A 25,830-nucleotide genomic window follows, 5' to 3' on the forward strand; every position below is an offset into this window, starting at 1 on the left:
GAGGAGAAAGAAGAATCCACCACCGACGGGTCATCATTGCTGGGTCTCTGCGCTTCTATATTGCGTTAGGCAGATCATTGCCTATCTCTATAGGTAGATCATTGCCTATCTCTATTGCCTCTCTCTATAGGTAGATCATTGCCTATCTCTATAGGCAGATTATTGCCTACCTATAGAGATAGGCAATGATCTATCTCTATTGCCTCTCTCTATAGGCAGATTATGGCCGGTGGGTGGCTTCTGCAGCTTCCAATGCACATGGTGAGAAGCTGACAGTGTGCGGTGATATCAGAGGAAGCCATTTGAGTCCAGGAGAGGAGCCGCTACACCTGTGCAAGACTGAAAGAGGGGGGCCGGAGGTCAGGTGGGAATGGCGTCTATGGGCACATGGTGGTAGGTGCCCTTTTGTAGAGATGTGGTTGTCACACTGGGACTGAGGCAGAGGAACATACATGTTTTTTTTGTGGTTTTGGGGGATTTGTAGAGCCCCCACCCCCCTCCCCCTCCTCAATCATTGAAACAGGAACTGGCTTTCATCACCGATTTACTGTAAGTCCCGGCCACCTTGGGGAGGCGTCACACTGCGAGGGGCGGGCCTCTGCCTCTGCAGTCACTCTATTTTGTTATATCTGCAGAGACTCTTACCCCCCCCCCGTCTTCTGCGCTTCGATCCTCTTCCCTCCTATCAATTGGAAGAAATCAGCCAATCAGAGGAGCCGATGAAGCTACTGTAACAATGCTACGGCACCGGTTACCCTTAAACCACACGCTGACCCGGCCTCTTCTGGGAGTTTTTGTTTACAAGTGTAAAAATGTTGTATTTTTTTTTTTTTGTTATGCTAGAAATTGACTTGGAACGGCCAAACATTTATATATATTTTCTAGCAGAGACCCTAGAGAACAAAATGGCGATCGTTGCAATATTTGATGTTTTGAAGTATTTGCGCAGCGGTCTTTCAAACACAATATTTTTGGAAAAAAATACACTTTAGTGGATAAAAAAAAAAAAAATGCAATATTTAACCTTAATTGTTTTTTGCATAATATGAAAGATGACATTACGCCAAGTAAATAGATACCTAACATGTCACGCTTTATAATTGCGCACTCGTGGAATGGCGACAAACTGCGGTACTTAGAAATCTCCATAGGCTGCACTGATAATCGGGACACCAATCATCATTCCCCTCATTTGCAATGCTTCGAACACTGTTTACATATGTGGGCGGGACTTGCGTATATGGGGCGGGACGCTTTACATTTTTTCATTATTATTTATTTTACTTTTTGTTTTTACACTATCCATTATTTTATTTTTATTTTTATTTTAAAAATTTTTGCATTTTGACTTAAAAAAAAAAAAATATATAGTTTTGGTCTGAGAATCAGAAGTGACGTCAGACGTTGCTCTGGTCCTCCAAGGGCATAGAGACAAGTGGTGGCTATCTTGCCCTCAGTCGACTTCCTGCGCAGCAAACGGCAGCATCGGATCACTTCTGGGCTTACCGACGGCTCCAGTAAGCCCGGAAATGACCGGGAAGTGGCAGGACAGGTGGGGAGGGGCAACCTCTCCTGCCGCTTCTAAAAGTGATCGCGAATCTGCCCACAGGACCACTTATACCCTACACAGAATCGCCCGTAGTAAAATACGATACCACAGTTATGGCAGCTAGCTGTTGCCATAACACCAGTATTTAACGTCAAAGCAATGACGTATTTTTACTATGGGCTGGTCGGCAAGTGTTAAAGTGGAACATCCGGTACATCAGTTGTAATGTGGACCTGGTGCAATGTGTCAGTGTGACACCTCCCAGGTATTTATTACCTCTCAAAGAGATCCCACTACCCCCCCCCCCCCCCATGACAATGTTGCCATGTATATAAGTATCAGGCTCCTCCCATGTGCATAAGTATCACAGACTCCTCCCATGTACATAAGTATCACAGGCTCCTCCCATGTGCATAATTATCAGACTCCTCCCATGTAGAGGCTCCTCCCATGTACATAAGTATCACAGACTCCTCCCATGTAGAGGCTCCTCCCATGTGCATAAGTATCACAGGCTCCTCCCATGTACATAAGTATCACAGACTCCTCTTATGTAGAGGCTCCTCCCATGTGCATAAGTATCACAGGCTCCTCCCATGTACATCAGTATCACAGACTCCTCCCATGTAGAGGCTCCTCCCATGTACATAAGTATCACTGACTCTTCCCATGTAGAGGCTCCTCCCCATGGGCATAAGTATCACAGGCTCCTCCCATGTGCATAAGTATCACAGGCTCCTCCCATGTGCATAAGTATCACAGGCTCCTCCCATGTACAGACTCCTCCCATGTACACAAGTATCGCAGGCTCCTCCCATGTACACAAGTATCACAGACTCCTCCCATGTACACAAGTATCACAGCTTTTGCTCAAGACTGATGAAGAGTGACCATCGGGTTCTTGGTCGCCTCCCTGACAAAGGCCCTCCTCCCCCGATCGCTCAGTTATGTAGATGGGAGGAGTCTGTGATTCTTATGCACAAAAATCATTTTAAGTCTATTTTTTATTTTATTTTTTGTCTGCATTTGATAACAGCCACCATTTTATTCTCTAGGGCCTCTGCTTTCAGAAAATATATATATATATAATGTTTGAGAGTCCCAAGTCATTTTCTTGCAAAAAAAAAATAAATAAATAAATAAATACTGATTTATAATGTGTGTGAAAAATTAAAAAAATTGCCCCGGGCAGAAAGCGGATAAATGTATAAAAAAAATATTCTCCAGATCGATTTTTTTTTATTTTTTGTTGGACTTATTGGAAGAATTCAGACAAACGGGCCGAGTTATCGATCTATGCAGCTCACTCGATCCTCTCCAATATTTTTGCACGGTTGCCGATTGATTATATAGTTCATTCGGTATCTATTGTTCGATGTGCAGTTATAAAACCCACCTATTGATGTCAGTGAGCAGCGGGCACAGAGCTCCCCCTTGTGACGGGTTCGGGTACTTCTGAAATATTCAGGTGGTTTGCAGCCTCCCTTGTTCTGTGGGAATGATGGAGCGCTGATCCTGCCATGATATCAGAGGATCGGGTGATGCCCTGGCCGCTCATGGTGGGGGGACACGGTGGTCACCGGTTGGCACGGTTGATGTACCAGGACGTTGCCATGCCTGTGCCGCCCGCCTCGGAGGTATATTTACTGTGAGCCGGCAAATGTGATTAACCAAATTATATGGAAAACGCTCTTCCAGATCTTCCATGTTGGTGGAGATGCACAAGAGGATCACATTCCTTTCGGATTCATTCATTAACCCCTTCCCTGCCGGGCACTTTCACCCGCTTCCTGCCCAGGCCAGCTTTCAGCGCTCTCACACTTTGAATGACAATTACGCGGTCATGTAACACTGTATGCATTTTAATAATTTGTATCATTGTTTTTAGACCAATAGAGATTTCTTTTGGGGATATTTAATCCCCACTTTTTTTTTTTGCTAAACAAACAAAACAAAATTAAAAGTTTTTTTCTTAAGTTTCTGTTATAAAGTGTTATAAATAAGTCATTGTTTTCCTTCACTGATGGACACTAGTAGGCACTGATGAGGGGGCATTTATATGCAGCACTGATGAGTTGGCACTGATGAGGCGGCACTCATGGGCATTGATAGGCACTAATGAGGAGACACTAATATGAAGAACTAATGGGTACTTAAAGGTGGCAAAAATATGCAGCACTGATGGGCATTGATAGGCAGCACTCATGGGCACATTCATCAATGATAGGCACTGATGAGGTAGCACTGATTGCCACTGATAGGCATCACTTATGGACACGGATGGGGGGCACTGATAGACGGCACTGATGGCCACTGAAAAGCATCACTGATGGGTGCTAATAGGCATCACTGATGGGCACTAAAAGGCATCACTGATGGGAACTGATAGGTATCACCGATAGGCACTGATGGGAACTGATGGGCATCACCGATGGGCACCACTGATGGGCACTGATAGGCAGCACTGATGGGAACTGATAGGCAGCACTGATGGGGTGGTACTGATGGGCAGCACTGATAGGCACTGATAGGCAGCACTGATGGGCACTGATAGGCAGCACTGATGGGCACTGATAGGCATCACTGATGGGCACTGATAGGCAGCACTGATGGGCATCACTGAGGGGGTGGCACTGATGGGCATCACTGATGGGCACTGATAGGCAGCACTGATAACAAGCACCTACGGGCACTGATAGGTGGCACTGATGGGCACTGATAGGCATCACTGATGGGAACTGATAGGTATCACCAATAGGCACTGATGGGAACTAAAAGGCATCACTGATGGGAACTGATAGGTATCACCGATAGGCACTGATAGGCACTGATGGGCACTAAAAGGCATCACTGATGGGAACTGATAGGTATCACCGATAGGCACTGATGGGAACTGATAGGCATCACTCATGGGCATCACTGATGGGGTGGCACTGATGGGCACTGATAGGCAGCACTGATGGGCACTGATAGGCAGCACTGATGGGAACTGATAGGCATCACTGATGGGGTGGTACTGATGGGCATCACTGGACACTGATAGGCATCACTGGACACTGATAGGCATCACTGATGGGCACTGATAGGCATCACTGATGGGCACTGATAGGCATCACTGATGGGCACTGATAGGCATCACTGATGGGCACTGATAGGCATCACTGATGGGCACTGATAGGCGGCACTGAGGGGGTGGCACTGATGGGCATCACTGAGGGGGTGGCACTGATGGGCATGACTGATGGGCACTGATAGGCAGCACTGATGGGCACTGATAGGCAGCACTGACGGGCACTGATAGGCAGCACTGACGGGCACTGATAGGCAGCACTGACGGGCACTGATAGGCAGCACTGACGGGCACTGATAGGCAGCACTGACGGGCACTGATAGGCAGCACTGACGGGCACTGATAGGCAGCACTGATGGGTACTGATAGGCAGCACTGATGATTAGTGCCCTGATTATCAGAGTAGATGTCATCGCTGAGGAATGCCGCTTACCGCCTCTCCTATCCTCATGCGCTGCCAGTGTGAGATGAGGAACGCCGATAACCAGTATTTCCTGTTTACACTGTGATTGGACGCAGCTGATCACATGGTACAGAGCCTATGTCGTGGGCTCTTTACCGTGACCAGTGATGCTCTGTTTCCCAGAGACAGAGCGCACCACTGATCACCCCACTGCGTGCCGAGTATGGGAGGAGCGTTTCCAGGGCCGGAGAAGATGGTGAGCGGGGGAGGGGAGGGACAGAAGAGATGTGACCTTTCCCTTTCGCCAGAAAACCCGGCCTGCTGGCTCCGTCTTACAGCGGACCTTCGAGACACATGAAAGCTTTATTTATCCTTTTATTATAATAAAATAAGAAACACGTCATACTTTCCTGCTCTGTGTGATGGTTGTGCACAGAGCAGCCCCGGATCCTCCTCTTCTCGGGTCCCCCCCGCCGGCGCTCCGGCTGAGAGAAGATTCTTAAAGTGATACTAAACAGAAGAGAAGTGTTAATGGCCGCAATTCCTTCATATAAATCTTATACATCCTTCCGCTGTGTGTTATTTATTTATACCTTTTTTTTTTAAATCCCTCATCGTATCTTCTTCCTGCAGCGCTGTTGTGCGGTCACATGGTCTTCCCCTGTTCTTTGTGTTCTGCAGGGAAAGATCCTCAGGGGAGGGGCTTCTATTACTCTGATGTATGTGTCTGCGCAGCCCTGATTGGTTCTGACGGTCACATGACTAAAAAAAAAAGTCCAGTTGCAGAAAAGCATTTCAAATGAACTGTTTTTATGAATGTTTTGCAGCTTACAATAAACCTTCAACATCAAATGTTTATTATTAATGTTTTGTAGGCGGAGTCAGAGATGACTGGCAGTAGCGTTCATCCTGTGCAGATGGCACCCGCATGCAAGGGTCTTTTCTTACTTTACAGGTACAGTGCCTTGCGAAAGTATTCGGCCCCCTTGAACTTTTCAACCTTTTGCCACATTTCAGGCTTCAAACATAAAGATATAAAATTTTTATTTTTTGTGAAGAATCACCAACAAGTGGGACACAATTGTGAAGTGGAACGAAATCTATTGGATAATTTAAACTTTTTTAGCAAATAAAAAACTGAAAAGTGGTGCGTGCAAAATGATTCGGCCCCTTTACTTTCAGTGCAGCAAACTCACTCCAGAAGTTCAGCGAGGATCTCTGAATGATCCAATCTTGTCCTAAATGACTGATGGTGATAAATAGAATCCACCTGTGTGTAATCAAGACTCTGTATAAATGCACCTGCTCTGTGATAGTCTCAGGGTTCTGTTGAAAGCGCAGAGAGCATCATGAAGACCAAGGAACACACCAGGCAGGTCCGTAATACTGTTGTGGAGAAGTTTAAAGCCGGATTTGGATACGAAAAGATTTCCCAAGCTTTAAACATCCCAAGGAGCACTGTGCAAGCGATCATTTTGAAATGGAAGGAGTATCAGACCACTGCAAATCTACCAAGACCTGGCCGTCCCTCTAAACTTTCAGCTCAGACAAGGAGAAGACTGATCAGAGATGCAGCCAAGAGGCCCATGATCACTCTGGATGAACTGCAGAGAACTACAGCTGAGGTGGGAGAGTCTGTCCATAGGACAACAATCAGTCGTACACGGCACAAATCTGCCCTTTATGGAAGAGTGGCAAGAAGAAAGCCATTTCTCAAAGATATCCATAAAAAGTCTCTTCTAAAGTTTGCCACAAGCCACCTGGGAGACACACCAAACATGTGGAAGAAGGTGCTCTGGTCACATGAAACCAAAATCCAACTTTTTGCCCACAATGCAAAACGATATGTTTGGCGTAAAAGCAACACAGCTCATCACCCTCAACACACCATCCCCACTGTCACACATGGTGGTGGCAGCATCATGGTTTGGGCCTGCTTTTCTTCAGCAGGGACAGGGAAGATGGTTAAAATTGAGGGGAAGATGGATGCAGCCAAATACAGGACCATTCTGGATGAAAACCTGTTGGAGTCTGCAAAAGACCTGAAACTGGGACGGAGATTTATCTTCCAACAAGACAATGATCCCAAACATACAGCAAAATCTACAAAGGAATGGTTCACAAATAAACGTATCCAGGTGTTAGAATGGCCAAGTCAAAGTCCAGACCTGAATCCAATCGAGAATCTGTGGAAAGAGCTGAAAACTGCTGTTCACAAACGCTCTCCATCCAACCTCACTGAGCTCCAGCTGTTTTGCAAGGAAGAATGGGCAAGAATTTCAGTCTCTCGATGTGCAAAACTGATAGAGACACCCCAAGCGACTTGCAGCTGTAATCGCAGCAAAAGGCGGCTCTACAAAGTATTAACGCAAGGGGGCCCAATCATTTTACACGCCCCACTTTTCATTTTTTTATTAGTTAAAAAAAGTTTCAAAAATCCAATAGATTTCCTTCCACTTCACAATTGTGTCCCACTTGTTGGTGATTCTTCACAAAAAATAAACATTTTATATCTTTATGTTTGAAGCCTGAAATGTGGAAAAAAGGTTGAAAAGTTCAAGGGGGCCGAATACTTTCACACTGTATGAGCAATCAGGGTGGCACAGTGGTGCAGTGGGTGGCACAGTGGTGTAGTGGGCGGCACAGTGGTGTAGTGGGTAGCACTCTCACCGAGCAGTAAGAAGGGTCGCTGGTTCAAATCCCAACCACGACACTACCTGCCTGGAGTTTGCATGTTCTCCCTGTGCCTGCGTGGGTTTCCTCCGGGTACTCCGGTTTCCTCCCACACTCCAAAGACATGCAGGTAGGTTAATTGGCTTCTGTCCAAAATTGGTCCCTAGTATATGAATGGGGACCTTTGATTGTGGGCTCCTTGAGGGTAGGGACTGATGTGAGTGTGCAATGTACAGGGATAGGGACAATTGTAGACACTCTCTCAGGTTGAACTGTCTTTATTCAACCTTACTAACTATGTAACTATGAATTTCATGTGACGTTTTTAATACACTTTTTTTTATTACATTCAAGAAATTCACAATCGGCACAGTACCCCCACCCCAATAGTGTTTAGCATTAGGGGGGGTATGGAGAAGAAGCGAGGGGAGTGCCATTTACCACACCGGCGGCAGATCTCCCCCTTTTGTGTTAAAAACCCAGTTGGAAGGAAGCTGAAGTTTACAGCCAGCCTATTCCTCTCCTGTTTCAGTTGACAAAAATTCTGACAGTGAATAGAAAAATTGCATTGAATGTAACACTGAAAAGCAGTTCACTATTGTCACCAGGAGGTGGCACTGCAGCCATGTGTAGAGGAAAACCGCAGTGCATTTTGAGTGTGCGGTAACCTTCCTCTAAGCGTTCTTTCACACCTTCCTAACACATAAAAATGCATTTAAAACGCATGTGCAGAAACATGGATCATAGGGATTAGTCTATTAGAGAAATTACAGCCAAAATGTATTTATGTATTGCATAGCGCCATCAATTTACACAGCACTTTCCATATACATTGTACATTCACATCAGTCCCCGCCCTCAAAGAGCTTACAATCTACGGTTCATACAAGATTTAACGAACGTGTTTGACGTTTGTCCGATGAGTGTTTTATAAATGGACCCCCATACAGACCCTAGTCCGTTTTTTTTTTTTTTTTGTTTTTTTTCATTATTTCTGTTAATGGTGATTTCCTCCTTTTTTGTTTCCTGTCTCGGGGACACAGTAGGAGGTTAAAAAATAAAAAAGAAAAAGAAAAAGGGTTCTCCCCAGAAAGAAGGGAATTTAAGGGTTTAAAGGTGTCTCCATTGGTCATTTTCCCCTCACTTCCTGTTCCTGTGACAACTCCAACATATTATTATGCATAATATTATTATTATACATATTATTATTATTATACATATTATTATGTATATTATTATTATTATTATACATATTATTATGCTTATTATTATTATTATACATATTATTATGCTTATTATTATTATGTATAATAATAAGAAGCATAATAATATGTATAATAATAAAAATATGCATAATAATATGTATAATAATAATAATAATAATATGTATAATAATAATATTATGCATAATAATAATAATATTATTATTATACATATTATTATGCATATTATTATTATTATTATTATTATTATTATTATTATTATGCATATTATTATGCATATTATTATGCATATTATTATTATGCATAATATGTATAATAATAATAATAATAATATGCATAATATGTATAATAATATTATTATTATATATATTATTATTATTATTATTATTATACATGATTTTTCAAAACATATTTAAAAAAAGAAAAGAAAAAAAAAAAAGAAAAGATGATTCAAAACACATTGGATTTTCCATCACTATCAGTGTCAGTGACAACGTTCACCAGCACAGGTGGAGAAGGCAAATTTCCCCAGAAGAGCGGAATAAAACTCACCCAAGGGGTTCTAACCCTTCTACATTCTATTTACTTTTTGTTTTTACATTCACGTTAAATCACTGTGATCATTATTAAATAATTATATAAAAAAAACTTCTGCACTACTAATAAATGAATAACTGTGTAATTAAATACTGAAGGTTGCTGCTAGACACCAACTGTTTTTAGCAGAAAAAAGTGAAAAAAAAAAATATATATATATAAAGATGAAGCGCTACCTCAAATAAAACACATTATGATGCTTCACTAACAGTGGGAGTTATATATTATAATAAATATAACACTTATAACTTGTAAATAAATAAAACAAAGTCACTTGTAAATAAAAACAAAAAACAATGTCCATATGATAAGTGACTTTGTTTTATTTATTTACAAGTTATATGTGTTGTATTTATTATAATATATTACTCCCACTAGAGGACACTGTTGTGCACTTATATGATGCTTGGCTAACAATATAAAAACAATAAGTGCACAACAGTGACCCCTAGTGGAAGTTATATATTATAATAAATATAACACTAAAGTGACTTTGTTTTATTTATTTACAAGTTATAAGTGTTATATTTATTATAATATATTACTCCCACTAGGGGTCACTATTGTGCACTTATTGTTTTTATATTGTTAGGGAAGCATCATATAAGTGCACAACAGTGACCCCTAGTAGGGGTAATATATTATAATAAATATAACTTGTAAATAAATAAAACAAAGTCACGTAAGTGTTATATTTATTATAATATATTACTCCCACTAGGGGTCACTGTTGTGCACTTATTGTTTTTATATTGTTAGTGAAGCATCATATAAATACACAACATTTACCCCTTAGTGTGAGTAATATATTATAATAAATATAACACTTAAATGACTTTGTTTTATTTATTTACAAGTTATATTTATTATAATATATTACCCCTACTAGGGGTCACTGTTGTGCACTTATATGATGCTTCCCTAACAATATAAAAACAATAAGTGCACAATAGTGACCCCTAGTGGGAGTAATATATTATAATAAATATAACACTTATAACTTGTAAATAAATAAAACAAAAATAGGGGTCACTGTTGTGCACTTATTGATTTAATATTGTTAGTGAAGCATCATATAAGTGCAAAACAGTGACCCCTAGTGGGAGTAATATATTATAATAAATATAACATTGTAAGTTCTTTTGAGCAGGACCCTCTTAAACCTCTTGTATTTTATTGTATTATAACTGTATTGTCTCCCTTTTTATATTGTAAAGAGCTGCGTAAACTGTTGGCGCTATATAAATAACACTTATAACTTGTAAATAAATAAAACATGTAAATAAATAAAACAAAGTCACTTATCATATGGACTTTGTTTTTTTTTTATTTATTAAGTGACTTTGTTTTATTTATTTACAAGTTATGTTATATTTATTATAATATATTATTCCCACTAGGGGGTCACTGTTGTGCACTTATATGATGCTTCACTAACAATATTAAATCAATAAGTGCACAGCAGTGATCCCTAGTATGGGGTAATATATTATTATAAATATAACACTTATAACTTGTAAATAAATAAAACAAAGTCCATATGATAAGTGACTTTGTTTTATTTATTTACAAGTTTATAAGTGTTATATTGATAATAATGATTTAATGATTTAATAATAATAATTTATAATAATATTTTACTCCCACTAGGGGTCACTGTTGTGCACTTATATGATGCTTCACTAACAATATTAAATCAATAAGTGCACAACAGTGACCCCTAGTGGGGGTAATATATTATAATAAATTTAATCCTTTATCGCTTGTAAATAAATAAAACAAAGTCCGTATGATAAGTGGCTTTGTTTTATTTATTTACAAGATTATAAGTGTTATATTTATAATAATGATTTATTAATAATAATAGTAATAATAATAATAATAATAATAATTTATAATAATATTTTACGCCCACTAGGGGTCACTGTTGTGCACTTATATGATGCTTCACTAACAATATTAAATCAATAAGTGCACGACAGTGACCCCTAGTGGGGGTAATATATTATAATAAATATAAAACTTATAACTTGTAAATAAATAAAACAAAGTCCATATGATAAGTGGCTTTGTTTTATTTATTTACAAGTTCTAAGTGTTATATTTATTATAATATATTACCCCCACTAGGGGTCACTGTTGCGCACGTATTGTTTCTATATTGTTAGCGAAGCCTCGTATGTGTTTTATTTGGGGTAGCGCTTCATCTTTTTATATCTATTTTTGATCGCTATGATCATTATTACTTTCTCCACAAACTTCACATTGCAAATCCATAGTTGCAGCCCCCCGGTAAGTTATTATTTTCGGGGGGGGGGGCACAGGACCCCCTTTTTCCAAAGTTCGCACCATAAGCGGTGCCGCCACTCAATACGCCAATTGATCGTTCACCGCGGAATGCAGCTGATCTCCGAGATAGATAATGGCCAGCGCGCCATCGAGGCAACCCGACGTATCTACATGTCAGATTCTAAACTCTGAACACAAAAGGGGGGCTTCGGGGGGGCTCCGGGGGGGGGGAGGGTTGGGGGGGGGGGGTCAGTTCTGATTTTCAGGCTCGCCAAATATTTGAGCTATTCTCTTGTTTACACTGACATGACTTGTCGGGTTTTATCTCCTAACACCTGATTACACGATGAGATATTCCTTCTTATTAAATACCGAGCCTCGTATAGAAGGCTTTATATTTCTTTTATTCTGCAATCACAATTCTTATTTATGTATTTTTAATTAGCGCAAAACCCTTTTTTATACAGCCATCAATATCCTATTATGATGATAGCAAAGAGACACTAAACTATTCCAAGTATATATTCTTAACTCAGAAAAGTGTATATATATATATATACACACACACAGTGGAAATATGGGTAACGAGCAACGCGGTTAACGAGCGTTTTGAAAGACGAGTAACTTTTTCTTTTTTTTTTTTTTAATCCTGTCTCGGTTTGCGAGTGTTGATTCGTAAAACTAGCAGAATTCAATCTAATATGGTGTGCAGTACCGCATTTTGCCAGAGGTGCCGGGGGGGCGCCGATGACACTCGGAACGGTTCGGAGCCGTTCGGAAAAATACTCAGAAAAATCACTCGGAATCACCGGTGCACAAAGCAAGGTCCATAAAGTCACGGAAGATCGAGTTTGGGGTGGAGGAACTTGACTGGCCTGCACAGAGTCCTGACCTCAACCCCACCTCGACCACCTTTGGGATGAATTGGAGCGAAGACTGCGAGCCAGGCCTTCTCATCCAACATTAGTGCCTGACCTCACAAATGCTCTTCTGGAAGAATGGTCAAACATTCCAATAGACACCCTCCTAAACCTTGTGGACGGCCTTCCCAGAAGAGTTAAAGCTTTTATATCTGCAAAGGGCCAACTCAATATTGACCCCTCCGGACTAAGACTGGGAGGCCATTAAAGTTGATGTGCGTGTAAAGGCCGGTGTCCCAATACTTTTGGCAATATAATGTATATAGATATAATGTAAGGGATTTCAGTGCCTCAGAAACCTATAAAATATAATGGGAGGGGTCTTTGATATCCCTGTAACATTTTGGGAACAGTAGAGTTTTTAGAGAGAGTTCTGTATTTTCGGATTTTATTTAAAAAAAAAAAATATCCAAAATTGCATTACAATAATTGAGAGCCAAATTATTTGAAAAAAATATATATTTTTGGAGAATTTTCCAAATAAAAAAAAAAAAAAAAATTTATTTTGGCTAAAATTGAATATAAATTCATAATATATATATATATTTTCAAATAACTTGGTTCTGAATTATTGTAATGCAATGTTTTGTGTGCATTATTATATATTATATTATTTTATTTTTTTACAGTAAGGCTCTCCTTTTTTATTTTATTTTTAGTGCACAGAAGCAGTTGATCCCACCTCCTCTGGAACCAAATTATTTGAAAAAATTATATATTTTTTGGAGAATTTTCCAAATTTTTAAAAACTTTTTTTTTATTTATTTTGGCTAAAACTGAATATAAATTCACAAAAAATATATATATATTTTTTAAAATATTTTGGTTCTGAACTATTGCAATGCAATGTTTTGTGTGTGTTTTTGTTATTTTCTATTATTATATTTTTTTACAGTAAGGCTCTCCTCTTTATTTTTAGCGCACAGAAGCAGCTGACCCCCCCTCCCACCAAATTATTTGGAAAATCCTCCAAAAAAAATATTTTTTTTAAAATAATTTGGTTCCAGAGGAGGGGGATCAGCTGCTTCTGTGCGCTAAAAATAAAGAGGAGAGCCTTACTGTAAAAAAAATATATAATAATAATAAAAAATAACAAAAACACACACAAAACACTGCATTGCAATAATTCAGAACCAAATGATTTGAATAAATATATAATATATATATATATATATATATATATATATATATATATATATATATATATATATATATATATAATATTTGTGAATTGATTTTCGGTTTTAGCCAAAATAAATAAAAAAAAGTTTTAAAAAATTTTGGAAAATTCTCCCAAAAATATATATTTTTTTTCTAATTTTTGAAAACTTTTTTTAATTTATTTTGGCTAAAACTGAATATAAATTCACAAAAATATATATATATTTTTTCAAATAATTTGGTTCTGAATTGTAATGCAATGTTTTGTGTGTGTTTTTTATAATATTATTATTATTATTATTATTATTTTTTTTTATTTATTTATTTTTTTTTACAGTAAGGCTCTCCTCTTTATTTTTTTTAGCGCACAGAAGCATTTTTTAAAAACTTTTTTTATTTTGGCTAAAACTGAATATAAATTCATATATATATATATATATATATATATATATATATATATATATATATATATATATATATATATATAATTTTCAAATAATTTGGTTCTGAATTGTAATGCAATGTTTTGTGTGTGTTTTTTTATAATATTATATATATTATGATTATTAATTTTTTTTTTTTTTTTTTACAGTAAGGCTCTCCTCTTTATTTGTTTAGCACACAGAAGCATTTTTTGAAAACTTTTTTTATTTTGGCTAAAACTGAATATAAATTAACAAAAAAAATGTTTTTTCCAAATAATTTGGTTCTGAATTATTGTAATGCAATGTTTTGTGTGCGTTTATTATTATTATATATTAATTTTTTACAGTAAGGCTCTCCTTTTTATTTTTTAGCGCACAGAAGCAGCTGATTCCCCCCCCCCCCCTCTCTGGATGCCAAATTAGCCCCAATTCAGGCTCTTTGGGAACCACAGGACCATGAAATCCTCCAAAAACACCCCTCACGGTCCCAGCCAGAGTGCCACTTCAGGCGTGGGCGCCCCCCACCCTCCATCCCCCCCCACCCCCACCCCAAACTCTCCACACCCCTTCCAAAAGCTTGGAAACCCGTCACAAGAGCTGAAGAATGTCACACCCAGACCCGGAGCAGGTGGAGAAGACAAGGGGGACAGCGTTACACCAAACACGTGGCTGCATATTTTGGGAAAAGACTTCTGTGGGGCATCCTCAGTTGGTCCGAAGGCGAGGAGCCACACGGATAATTCCGGAAGACCGGCTCGTCGAAGGTAAGACCACGTCCGCTCTATAGGGGTGTCATGTCCAATAGCTTAGAATAATTCTCTTGTCTTCACATCTTGAATGACGCCCAAAGAACCTTTATAACGAGGATGGGAAGGGATCCAATTTTTGTAAATTAAAAAAAAAAAAAATAATTGCACCCCAATTTTTTTTTTTGCGCTGTTTGTATATATGTACGGTTTGACTTAATATAATGGAGGAAAAAAAAAAAAAAAGGTAACAATTTTTAAGTAACTTTTTTTTTTTTTTTTTTTTTTTTAATCTTTACCCAAATACTAAACGCCTTGAATTAGTCCCTAGTAATTATTTTGGCATTTCAGAATACCAAGTGGTTGGAATAATGCTCGCCATTCATCCCCCACTGGCTAATCTGCAAGAGAAAGCCAGCAAGACACACAAAATGCTATTTGCTGACAATTCAATAGAGCTGTCACTCTCCGAACGAAACAGCCCCGATCGTTTCAAAACGGGCTTGTACCGGCATTTATACAAAATGTAGATTTACTTGCTGGGCAGCAAAAAAAAAAAAAAAAACAAAAAAAAAATCTACCTTCTCTTTTTTTTTTTTTCCCTTTTCCACTAGCCCTGATTGTTGTGTTGATAAAAAAAAAAAAAAAAAGCCTGCAAATTATATATTATTATCTATAGTGCGTACATAACAGACTAGCATTTTGTATGTTTTAATGTCCTTAGAATATACCCAGGGGTTATGTAAATAATTAATTGAGGTGGCTGTTTAATGCGATTTGTTATAGTGATTTATTGTAAGCTTATTTAAGTGAGAATTATATCATTTTTTTTTTTTTTTTTCCTCTAAGGACAAATAATTTTATTAAAAAAAAAAAAAGTAATTAAGTACAAGAGGGTAATTAATTTGGTTTTATATTTGTCAGCTGTAAAAAGGGCTGTGATTATTTCTTAGGGTTTTGAAAAAGAATAGTTAAAGACATATAAAGGCATTTAAAAAAAAAAAAAAAAAGTTGTTGAGATATGAGGAATCCATATTGTGGAAATTGTTTAAAATCATCATTGTCATTTTTCTACTCTTTGTGAAAACCTTCAATAAAAATATTCAGACAGGAAAAAAAAGTTAGATATATAAAAAAAGAGAAAAAGGGAAATAGTAAAAGGAATAGTATACTTGGGTATACTTAATGTATAATATAAAATAATATATAATAGTAATGTATGTGCCTATTTTTTTCTTTCTGTCTCAATAAAAGTTCGTATTAAAAAAAATATATATATATATATAATAGTATTAGTATAGTAATATATATAATATATTTATTAATTAAAGAAGTCTAGGATTTGGCAGAATGAACTACTTATTTACTGTGGAGGGGGGGGGGGGCGAAAATGTTTTTTTAGTTTTCCTCTAAAATTTTATGTAATGTGTGGGTATGATTTTTTAATGGAACAAGTTTTTTTTTTTATTCATTTAAACGCAGTTTGACATAATGAAAAAATGTGAAATAACCTGAACTATAAGAAGTCTCTAGGGAAAATCTTGACTCGTCTATACATTTTCCTATGTATGAAAGGCCACAGGTTGGCATATCATTGTGAAAAAGAATGGGCAGGATATACAAATATAAAAAAAAAAAATAAGTTGGAGAACGTATACTCTAAATGGAATACATATTTGCACAAGGTTCTATTATTATTAATAATAATTATAATAATATTTTGAATATAATAATAATAATTTAATATTTTAAATTATAATAATATTTTAAATAAATATAATAATAATAATAATATTTTAAATAGAGGTGCACCGAATTGGAAATTTTGGTACCGAAACCTAAAATGTAGGATGCACTTGCCTGAAAAACAAGAATGAGATTTAAAAAAACGTCTTAATTAATATCATGAATTTAAATGAATATGAATTTATTGTCGGCCATTATCGGCATCTTTAGTGCAAGGAAAGTTCAAGAAAAATACATCCTTTTAAGTTCTATGTCTTCACCCTGGTTTGTTGCGCTTCCATTATAGTGCTAAAAAATCATGCTTGCTGCATTTTTGGTCAGTTAAAAAACAAAAGTTTGAATTGCATTGAAAACGCATCAGTAACACACCTGTGTTATGTTTTTGATGCGTTTTTTGAGTCGCATGACCTATGAAAGACAAACCGTAAGCATAGTACAATGGTGGCAAAATTGCGCTTTTGCACCATTATTAGCACCTTTCTCTCTATCAAAAAAATGCAGAAAATACAATTTTCGGCTGATATTTTTGATGCATCTCTAATCTTTAATGATTAATCCCCGGAGTTAATCGTTTTTTTTTAACTTCTAATTTTGCTTCCTTTTTTCATTTCTAATTTACTGACATTCTAGAAATGTGTTTCTACTCATAACTCAGTGTGCCCGTTACTCCCAATAGACCATAAAGCAATTGTTTGCATTGTAATCTATAACTAAAGGTGAAATAAAATTATTATTATTATTATTATACAGGATTTATATATTATTATTATTATAATACATGGTTTATATATTATTATTATTATTATACAGGATGTGTATATATATATATTATTATTATTATTATTATTATTATTTCTATAATGCAGGATTATATATTATTATACAGGATTTATATATTATTATTATTATACAGGATTTATATATTATTATTATTATACTGGATTTATAATATTATTATTATTATTATTATTATTATTATACAGGATTTATTATTATTATTATTATAATGGTTTATATATTATTATTATTATACTGGATTTATATATTTTTATTATATAGAATTTATATATTATTATTATTATTATTATTATGGATTTATATATTATTATCATACAGGATTTGTATATTAGTATTATTATACAGGATTTATATTTTATTATTATAATGGTTTATATATTATTATTATACTGGATTTATATATTTTTCTTATATAGGATTTATATTATTATTATTATTATTATTATTATTATTATTATTATTATTATTATACATGGTTTATATATAATTATTATACAGGATATATATATATTATTATTATTATTATAATACAGGATTTATATATTATTATACAGGATTTATATATTATTATTATTATTATATTGGATTGATATATTATTATTATACAGGATTTATAATATTATTATTATTATTATTATACTGGATTTATATATTTTTCTTATATAGGATTTATATTATTATTATTATTATTATTATTATTATACATGGTTTATATATAATTAGTATACAGGATATATATATATATTATTATAATACAGGATTTATATATTATTATTATTATTATTATTATTATTATTACTATTATACTGGATTTATATATTATTATTATACAGGATTTATAATATTATTATTATTATACTGGATTTATATATTATTATTATTATTATACTGGATTTATATATTATTATTATACAGGATTTATATAATATTATTATACAGGATTTATATAGCGCCAACAGTTTGCTCAGCACTTTGCAATATAATGGAGGACAGTACAATTACAATACAGTTCGATAATCTCTAAACAAACAAGAATAGCCGCTGATCTGAAAGTGACAGAAAACTGAGCTTCAAGTCTGTAGAGAACAATAAAAAATGGGTCACTGGTGGGCATTTTTATTTTTTTAGCAACTTACGGCTTCATTTCACGACTTGTGTCATCAGAATTTCTATGGTAATAAAAAGGAATTCCCGCACCGTTTGCTAAAATGGATCAGATTTTACTTGTCCTCGGTGAACTGGCCGTATACTTCATCTACCAACTTTTTTTTTTTTTTTTAGTGCGCTTTGCTGGAAGTCATTTGATAAAAATAACATTTCATCCCAGTGGGCTGTTGAGTCCGACCGCATGGGGGAAGATGTACACTGAAAAACAGAAATTTAAACAAAAAACAAACAAAAAAATAAATAAAAAAAATATATATAATATAGGTACATAGAGATATATATCTCTATATAAACAATATATGGGTCCGGGAGAACAGTGAAGCATAAGATATACAATCCAGAAGATAAGGCGCCACTCATAGGGCTTGAAGGGGGAATACACAGTGATGAGGTTTATCGCTGAGTGCTGCTTTTATCTTTGGGATTATATAAACATTTAATTAATAATCATATTAATAATAATAATAATTTTATTGTCAAACCAAGATTGCAACATCCCTTCCACACCAAGGAAGTCAGCCAATTTGAATAATAAAAAATAAATAAAATAAGGCGGCGCTCATGGGGCTTTAATTGTGAAAACTCAGTAATAAACTTGATCTCTGGGTACTGCCTTATCTTTTGGGATTATGTAAAATTAATCAAATTTATGATAATATATTATTAATATTAATCTTATTGTCAACTCAAGATTGATATATCCCTGCAACACTGAGGAAGTCAATTTGAATTTAAAAAAATAAAACATATATATATATATATACACACACACACACACACAGTGTATGCACTGTGGTGTATATGGGTCCGGGATGCATGATATGTATAATCCAAAAGATAAGGCGGCACTCATGGGGCTTAAAGGGTGAACACTCTGCCTTGTACTGCCTTATCTTAAGGATTTAGGATTATGTAAATAGTAAATAATTGTATTATTAATAGTATAATATAGGATAACATTTATTAATAATTTATTATTTATTATTAAGACTGGTATAAAAAAAAAATATATATATATATATAAAATATACACATTCACAATGAATTGAAAAAGTATTCATACCCCCTGACATTCCCCACATTTTGTTGAAACCAAAACCATAAATGTATTTAATTGGGATTTTATGTGATGGACCAACACAAAGTGTGAAGTGGAAGGAAAATGATAAATGATACAAATAAATCTGTAAAAAGTGTGGGGGAGGGGCATTTGTATGGCGCCCCCCGGAGTCAATACTTTGTAGAACCCCCTTTCTCTACAAGTCTTTTTGGGGGTGTCTCTACCAGCTTTGCCCATCTAGAGAGGACATTTCTGCCCATTCTTCTTCTTCTTTGTAAAATATCTCAAGCTCTGTCAGATTGGATGGAGAGCGTCTGTGATCAGCAATTTTCAAGTCTTGCCACAGATTCTCAATGGGATTTAGGTCTGGACTGTGACTGGGCCATTCTAACACATGAATATGCTTTGATGTAAACCATTCCATTGTAGCTCTGGCTGGATGTTTCGGGTCGTTGTCCTGCTGGAAGGGGAACCTCCGCCCCGGTCTCAAGTCTTTTGCAGACTCTAACAGGTTTTCTTCTAAGATTGTCCTGTATTTGTCTCCATCCATCTTCCCATCACCTCTGACCAGCTTCCCTGTCCCTGCTGAAGAAAACCATCCCCACCACATGATGCTGCCACCACCATGTCTCACGGTGGGGATGGTGTGTTCGGGGGATGGGCGGTGTTAGTTTCCCCCACACATAGCGTTTTGCTTTTAGGCCAAAAAGTTCAATTTTGGTCTCCTCTGACCAGATCACCTTCTTCCACATGTTTGCTGCCCCCTCCCCCACATGGCTTCTCACAAACTACAAACAGGACTTCTTATGACTTTCTTTCTCCAATGTCTTTCTTCTTGTCACTCTTCCATAAAGGGCAGATTTGTGGAGAGACGACTAATAGTTGTCCTGTGGACAGATTCTCCCCCCTGAGCTGTGGATCTCTGCAGCTCCTCCAGAGTTACCATGGACCTCTTGGCTCTTCTCTGATGAATGCTCTCCTTGCCCGGCCCGGTCAGTTTAGGTGGACGGCCATGTCTTGGTAGGTTTGCAGTTGTACCATACTCTTTCCATTTTCCGATGATGGATTGAACAGAGCTCCGTGAGATGTTCAAAGCTTGGGAGATTTTATTATAACCCAACCCTGCTTTATACTTCTCCACAACTTCATCCCTGACCTGTCTGGTGTGTTCCTTGGCCTTCATGATGCTGTTTGTTCACTAAGGTTCTCTAACAAACCTTTGAGGGCTTCACAGAACAGCTGTATTTATACTGAGATTACATTACACACAGGTGGACTCTATTTACAAATTAGGGGACTTCTGAAGGCAATTGGTTCCACTAGATTTTAGTTAGGCACTATTTGAAGGCACTATGTGTTTCTATATATATATATATATATATATATACACAGTATCTCAAAAGTAAGTACACCCCTCAGTCACATTTGTGTAAATATTTTATTCTCTCTTTTCATGTGACAACACTGAAGAAATGACACTTGTCTACAATGTAAAGTAGTGAGTGTACAGCTTGTATAACAGTGTAAATTTCCTGTCCCCTCAAAATAACTCAACACACAGCCATTAATGTTTAAACCGCTGGCAACAAAAGTCAGTACACCCCTAAGTGAAAATCTCCAAATTGGGCCCAAAGTGTCAATATTTTGTGTGGCCGCCATTATTTTCCAGCACTGCCTTCACCCTCTTGGGCATGGAGGTCACCAGAGCTTCACAGGTCACCACTGGAGTCCTCTTCCCCTCCTCCATGATGACATCACGGAGCTGGTGGATGTTGGAGACCTTCCCCTCCCCCACCTTCCGTCTGAGGATGTCCCACAGATGATCAATAGGGTTTAGGTCTGGAGACATGCTTGGCCAGTCCATCACCTTCACCCTCAGCTTCTTTAGTAAGGCAGTGGTGGTGTTGGAGGTGAGTTTGGGGTGGTTATCATGTTGGAATACTGCCCTGCGGTCCAGTTTCTGAAGGGAGGGGATCATGCTCTGCTTCAGTATGTCACAGTACATGTTGGCATTCATGGTTCCCTCAATGATCTGTAGCCCCCCAGTGCCGGCAGCACTCATGCAGCCCCAGACCATGACACCCCCACCACCATGCCTGACTGTAGACAAGACACACTTGTCTTTGTCCTCCTCACCTGGTTGCCCCCACACACGCTTGTCACCATCTGACACCAAATACGTTTATCTTGGTCTCATCAGAGCACAGGACATGGTTCCAGTAATCCATGTCCTTAGTCTGCTTGTCTTCAGCAAACTGTTTGTGGTTTTTCTTGTGCATCATCTTTAGAAGAGGCTTCCTTCTGGGGGGACAGCCATGCAGACCACTTTGATGCAGTGTGCGGCGTATGGTCTGAGCACTGACAGGCTGACCCCCCACCCCTACAACCTCTGCAGCAATGCTGGCAGCACTCATACGTCTATTTCCCAAATACAACCTCTGGATATGACGCTGATCACGTGACCTCAACTTCTTTGGTGAACCATGGCGAGGCCTGTTCTGAGGGGAGCCTGTCCTGTTATACCGCTGTATGGTCTTGGCCATCGTGCTGCAGCTCAGTTTCAGGGTCTTGGCAATCTTCTTATAGCCTAGGCCATCTTTATGTAGAGCAACAATTCTCATCTTCAGATCCTCAGAGAGTTCTTTGCCACGAGGTGCCACGTTGTACTTCCAGTGACCAGTGTGAGAGCGATAACACCAAATTTAACACACCTGCTCCCCATTCACATCTGAGACCTTGTAACACTAACGAGTCACATGACACTAGGGAGGGAAAATGGCTAATTGGGCCCAATTTGGAGATTTTCACTTAGGGGTGTACTGACTTTTGTTGCCAGTGGTTTAGACATTAATGGCTGTGTGTTGAGTTATTTTGAGGGGACAGGAAATTTACACTGTTATACAAGCTGTACACTCACTACTTTACATTGTAGACAAGTGTCATTTCTTCAGTGTTGTCACATGAAAAGAGAGAAGGAAAGATTTACACAAATGTCACTGAGGGGTGTACTTACTTTTGTGAGATACTGTGTGTGTGTGTGTATATATATATATATATATATATATATATATATATATATATATATATATATATATATATATATACAGTATATATACATTCTCAGCCCAAGATCGGTTACAATAATTGCTACATTATTGCAGTTTCAGTCAAATGTTCACAAACCAGTTGAACTGACTGACAGATTCTACATGGGAAGGAATATGTGAATTTATGAAATTATGTAAAATGATTTGGGGTTGTCGGTCGTACTCTACATGATGCTGAAGATAATTGGGTGGACAGAAACGTATTGTTGGTGGTCTTTTTTTGGATAACAGAATTTTACTTTTTTTTTTTAATATATTTATTTATTTTTTTATTATTAATTTGCTTTCTTTTTTTTGTTGCTGGAGTATTTTTTTATTTTTAAAAAATTATTATTCATTTTTTATTTATTTTTTGTTGCTGGAGTATTTTTTTTTTCATTATTTATTATTCATTTTTTATTTATTTTTTGCTGCTGGAGTATTTTTTTTTCGTCATTTTTTATTTATTTTTTGTTAATGGAGTATTTTTTTTATTATTATTCATCTTTTTATTTATTTTTTGCTGCTGGAGTATTTTTTGTTTTTTTTTATTCAGTTTTTTATTTATTTTTTGTTGCTGGAGTATTTTTTTTTTCCATTATTTATTATTTATTTTTTGCTGCTGGAGTATTTTTTTTTTCTAATCATCATTTTTTATTTTTTTTATTCTGAATTTTTTTTATTCTGAATTTTTTTTATTTATTTTTTGTTGCTGGAGTATTTTTTTTCATTATTTATTATTCATTTTTTATTTATTTTTTTCTGCTGGAGTATTTTCTTTTTTGTTATTTTTTGTTAATGGAGTATTTTTTTTTTTATTATTATTCATCTTTTTATTTATTTTTTGTTGCTGGAGTATTTTTTTTTTTTTTATTCATTTTTTTATTTATTTTTTGTTGCTGGAGTTTTATTTTTACATTTTTTTATTTATTTATTGTCATTTTACGTTGGATAAAATATGCTCAGGTGGTCATCCTATCAGAGGAGGCGACGGAGGTTTTTTTCGGTCCATGTCGTTCTGTCGTTTTGGTAGTCCGGGAATGAATGAGTTTTAGTCACTCGCCCGGAGGGGGAGTGAAGGGAAGATATATAACGCTGTGAAGTCGCCCCGGGGTGACGCGCGGTCTAGCCGCACAGCGAGTCTGACAACCGCTTGTTCGCGTAGAACACTTGACTTTAACCTTTTGAACAGTATTTATTTTTTTCCCCCCTGAGCCCTTAAGAGCAGAAATTCACCTCCACTTTCTGACCGAGAGAGACCAGGATATTCTTGCACTGCCGGGGCAATTAACACTTTAATGAGCGTCTGCGCCCTGATGGCCCAATCATGATGGAGTGACATGTGGAACCTCCCACAACAACAAAAAAAAGTGTAGGTTTTTTTTTTTTTTTTTTGAACAGACGAAACGCATTACCTGTGTTACTGGATTCCATGTAAATCACGCTGTATACCTGTCTGTATACCTGTCTGCTGGACGCAACATGGTCGGTGCAACCAAGCTGCGGGTTCCAGACTCTGAGGGGCTTTGGTGAGTCTGAGGACTGAATTTTGTGATTTGTGATTGGCAGATAGTATCGGGAGGACAGTGCATGGGTATGGGCTGCACAGATAACACTCATGGGGGGGGGGGGGGTTGATTCACTGAAGGCAAATAGACTGTGCGCTTTGCAAGGGGAACTTATTTTCCCCAGAGTGTAGGGAAGGTGGTGAAGCCGCATGCAGCTGATTGGGAATTCTTTTACAAAGTGGAGCTCTGGGGGAAAACGAGTTCAACTGCCCCTTGCAAAGCCCCCAATCGAATTGCCTTTAGTAAATCAAATCTATAGTGTGCTAAGGCCGTGCTTCTCACCTCCCCCCCCCCCCCCCCCCCCCGTCCTCAAATACCCCCAACAGGCCAGGTTTGCAGGTTTTCCTTTTTATCTTGCACAGGTGCTTTAAATTTGAGCCGATGGCTTGGTATTTTGGACAGCTATTTTATCTAAGAGAAAATCGGGAAAACATGGCCTGTTGGGGGTACTTGAGGACGGGGTTGAGAACCACTGTACTAAGGGATCTAATTCAGCAGGCTTTATACAAGGTTGGGGATCTTTACTGTCAGCCAGGGTTGGTGCTACCACTGGGCGAACTGGGCAGCCGCCTAGGGTGCATTGCTGACTAGGGAGCCTAGCCCCTACTGTTCCTACTCTCTTCTCTCTGCAGCAAGCAACTAAGTCTCAGCATCAGCAGGCAGCCGCTTGATGGGCGCTGGTGGGCTGCATTGATGGGCGCTGGAAGGCTGCATTGATGAGCAATGGTAGACTGCATTGATGGGTGCTGGTGGGCTGCATTGATGAGCAATGGTAGACTGCATTGATGGGTGCTGGTGAGGCTGCATTGATGGGCGATGGTAGGCTGCATTGATGGGCGATGGTAGGCTGCATTGATGGGCGCTGGTGGGCTGCATTGATGGGCGCTGGAAGGCTGCATTGATGAGCAATGGTAGACTGCATTGATGGGTGCTGGTAGACTGCATTGATGGGCGATGGTAGGCTGCATTGATGGGCGATGGTAGGCTGCATTGATGGGCGCTGGAAGGCTGCATTGATGGGCGTTGGTAGGCTGCATTGATGGGCGCTGGTGAGGCTGCATTGATGGGTGCTGGTGAGGCTGCTTTGATGGGCGCTGGTGAGGCTGCATTGATGGGTGCTGGTGAGGCTGCATTGATGGGCGCTGGTAGGCTGCATTGATGGGCGCTGGTAGGCTGCATTGATGGGCGCTGGTAGGCTGCAATGATGGGTGCCGGTGAGGCTGCTTTGATGGGTGCTGGTGAGGCTGCATTGATGGGCAATGGTAGACTGCATTGATGGGCGCTGGTAGGCTGCATTGATGGGCGCTGGTAGGCTTCATTGATGGCCACTGGTAGGCTTCATTGATGGG

General features: G+C 37.6%; 1 protein-coding gene across 2 annotated transcripts in view; it reads left to right on the forward strand.

Moving 5' to 3' along the window:
- The first annotated feature begins 14,915 nt into the window (after window positions 1–14,915).
- NTN1 (netrin 1) overlaps window positions 14,916–25,830 on the forward strand; it is a 188,286-nt gene continuing 177,371 nt past the window's right edge. The window contains exon 1 of one of the 2 annotated variants that reach the window (XM_077458592.1): window positions 14,916–15,074. The gene's annotated coding sequence lies outside the window, so the exon portion shown is untranslated. Of the gene's footprint in view, window positions 15,075–24,374; window positions 24,443–25,830 lie in introns of those variants that run through there. The other variant, XM_077458594.1, reaches the window with a different exon arrangement.

The sequence above is a fragment of the Lithobates pipiens genome, unplaced genomic scaffold (assembly GCF_037356315.1).
Source record: "Lithobates pipiens isolate NorthernLeopardFrog02 unplaced genomic scaffold, aLitPip1_a1.2 Scaffold_28, whole genome shotgun sequence".
Taxonomy (NCBI): domain Eukaryota; kingdom Metazoa; phylum Chordata; class Amphibia; order Anura; family Ranidae; genus Lithobates; species Lithobates pipiens.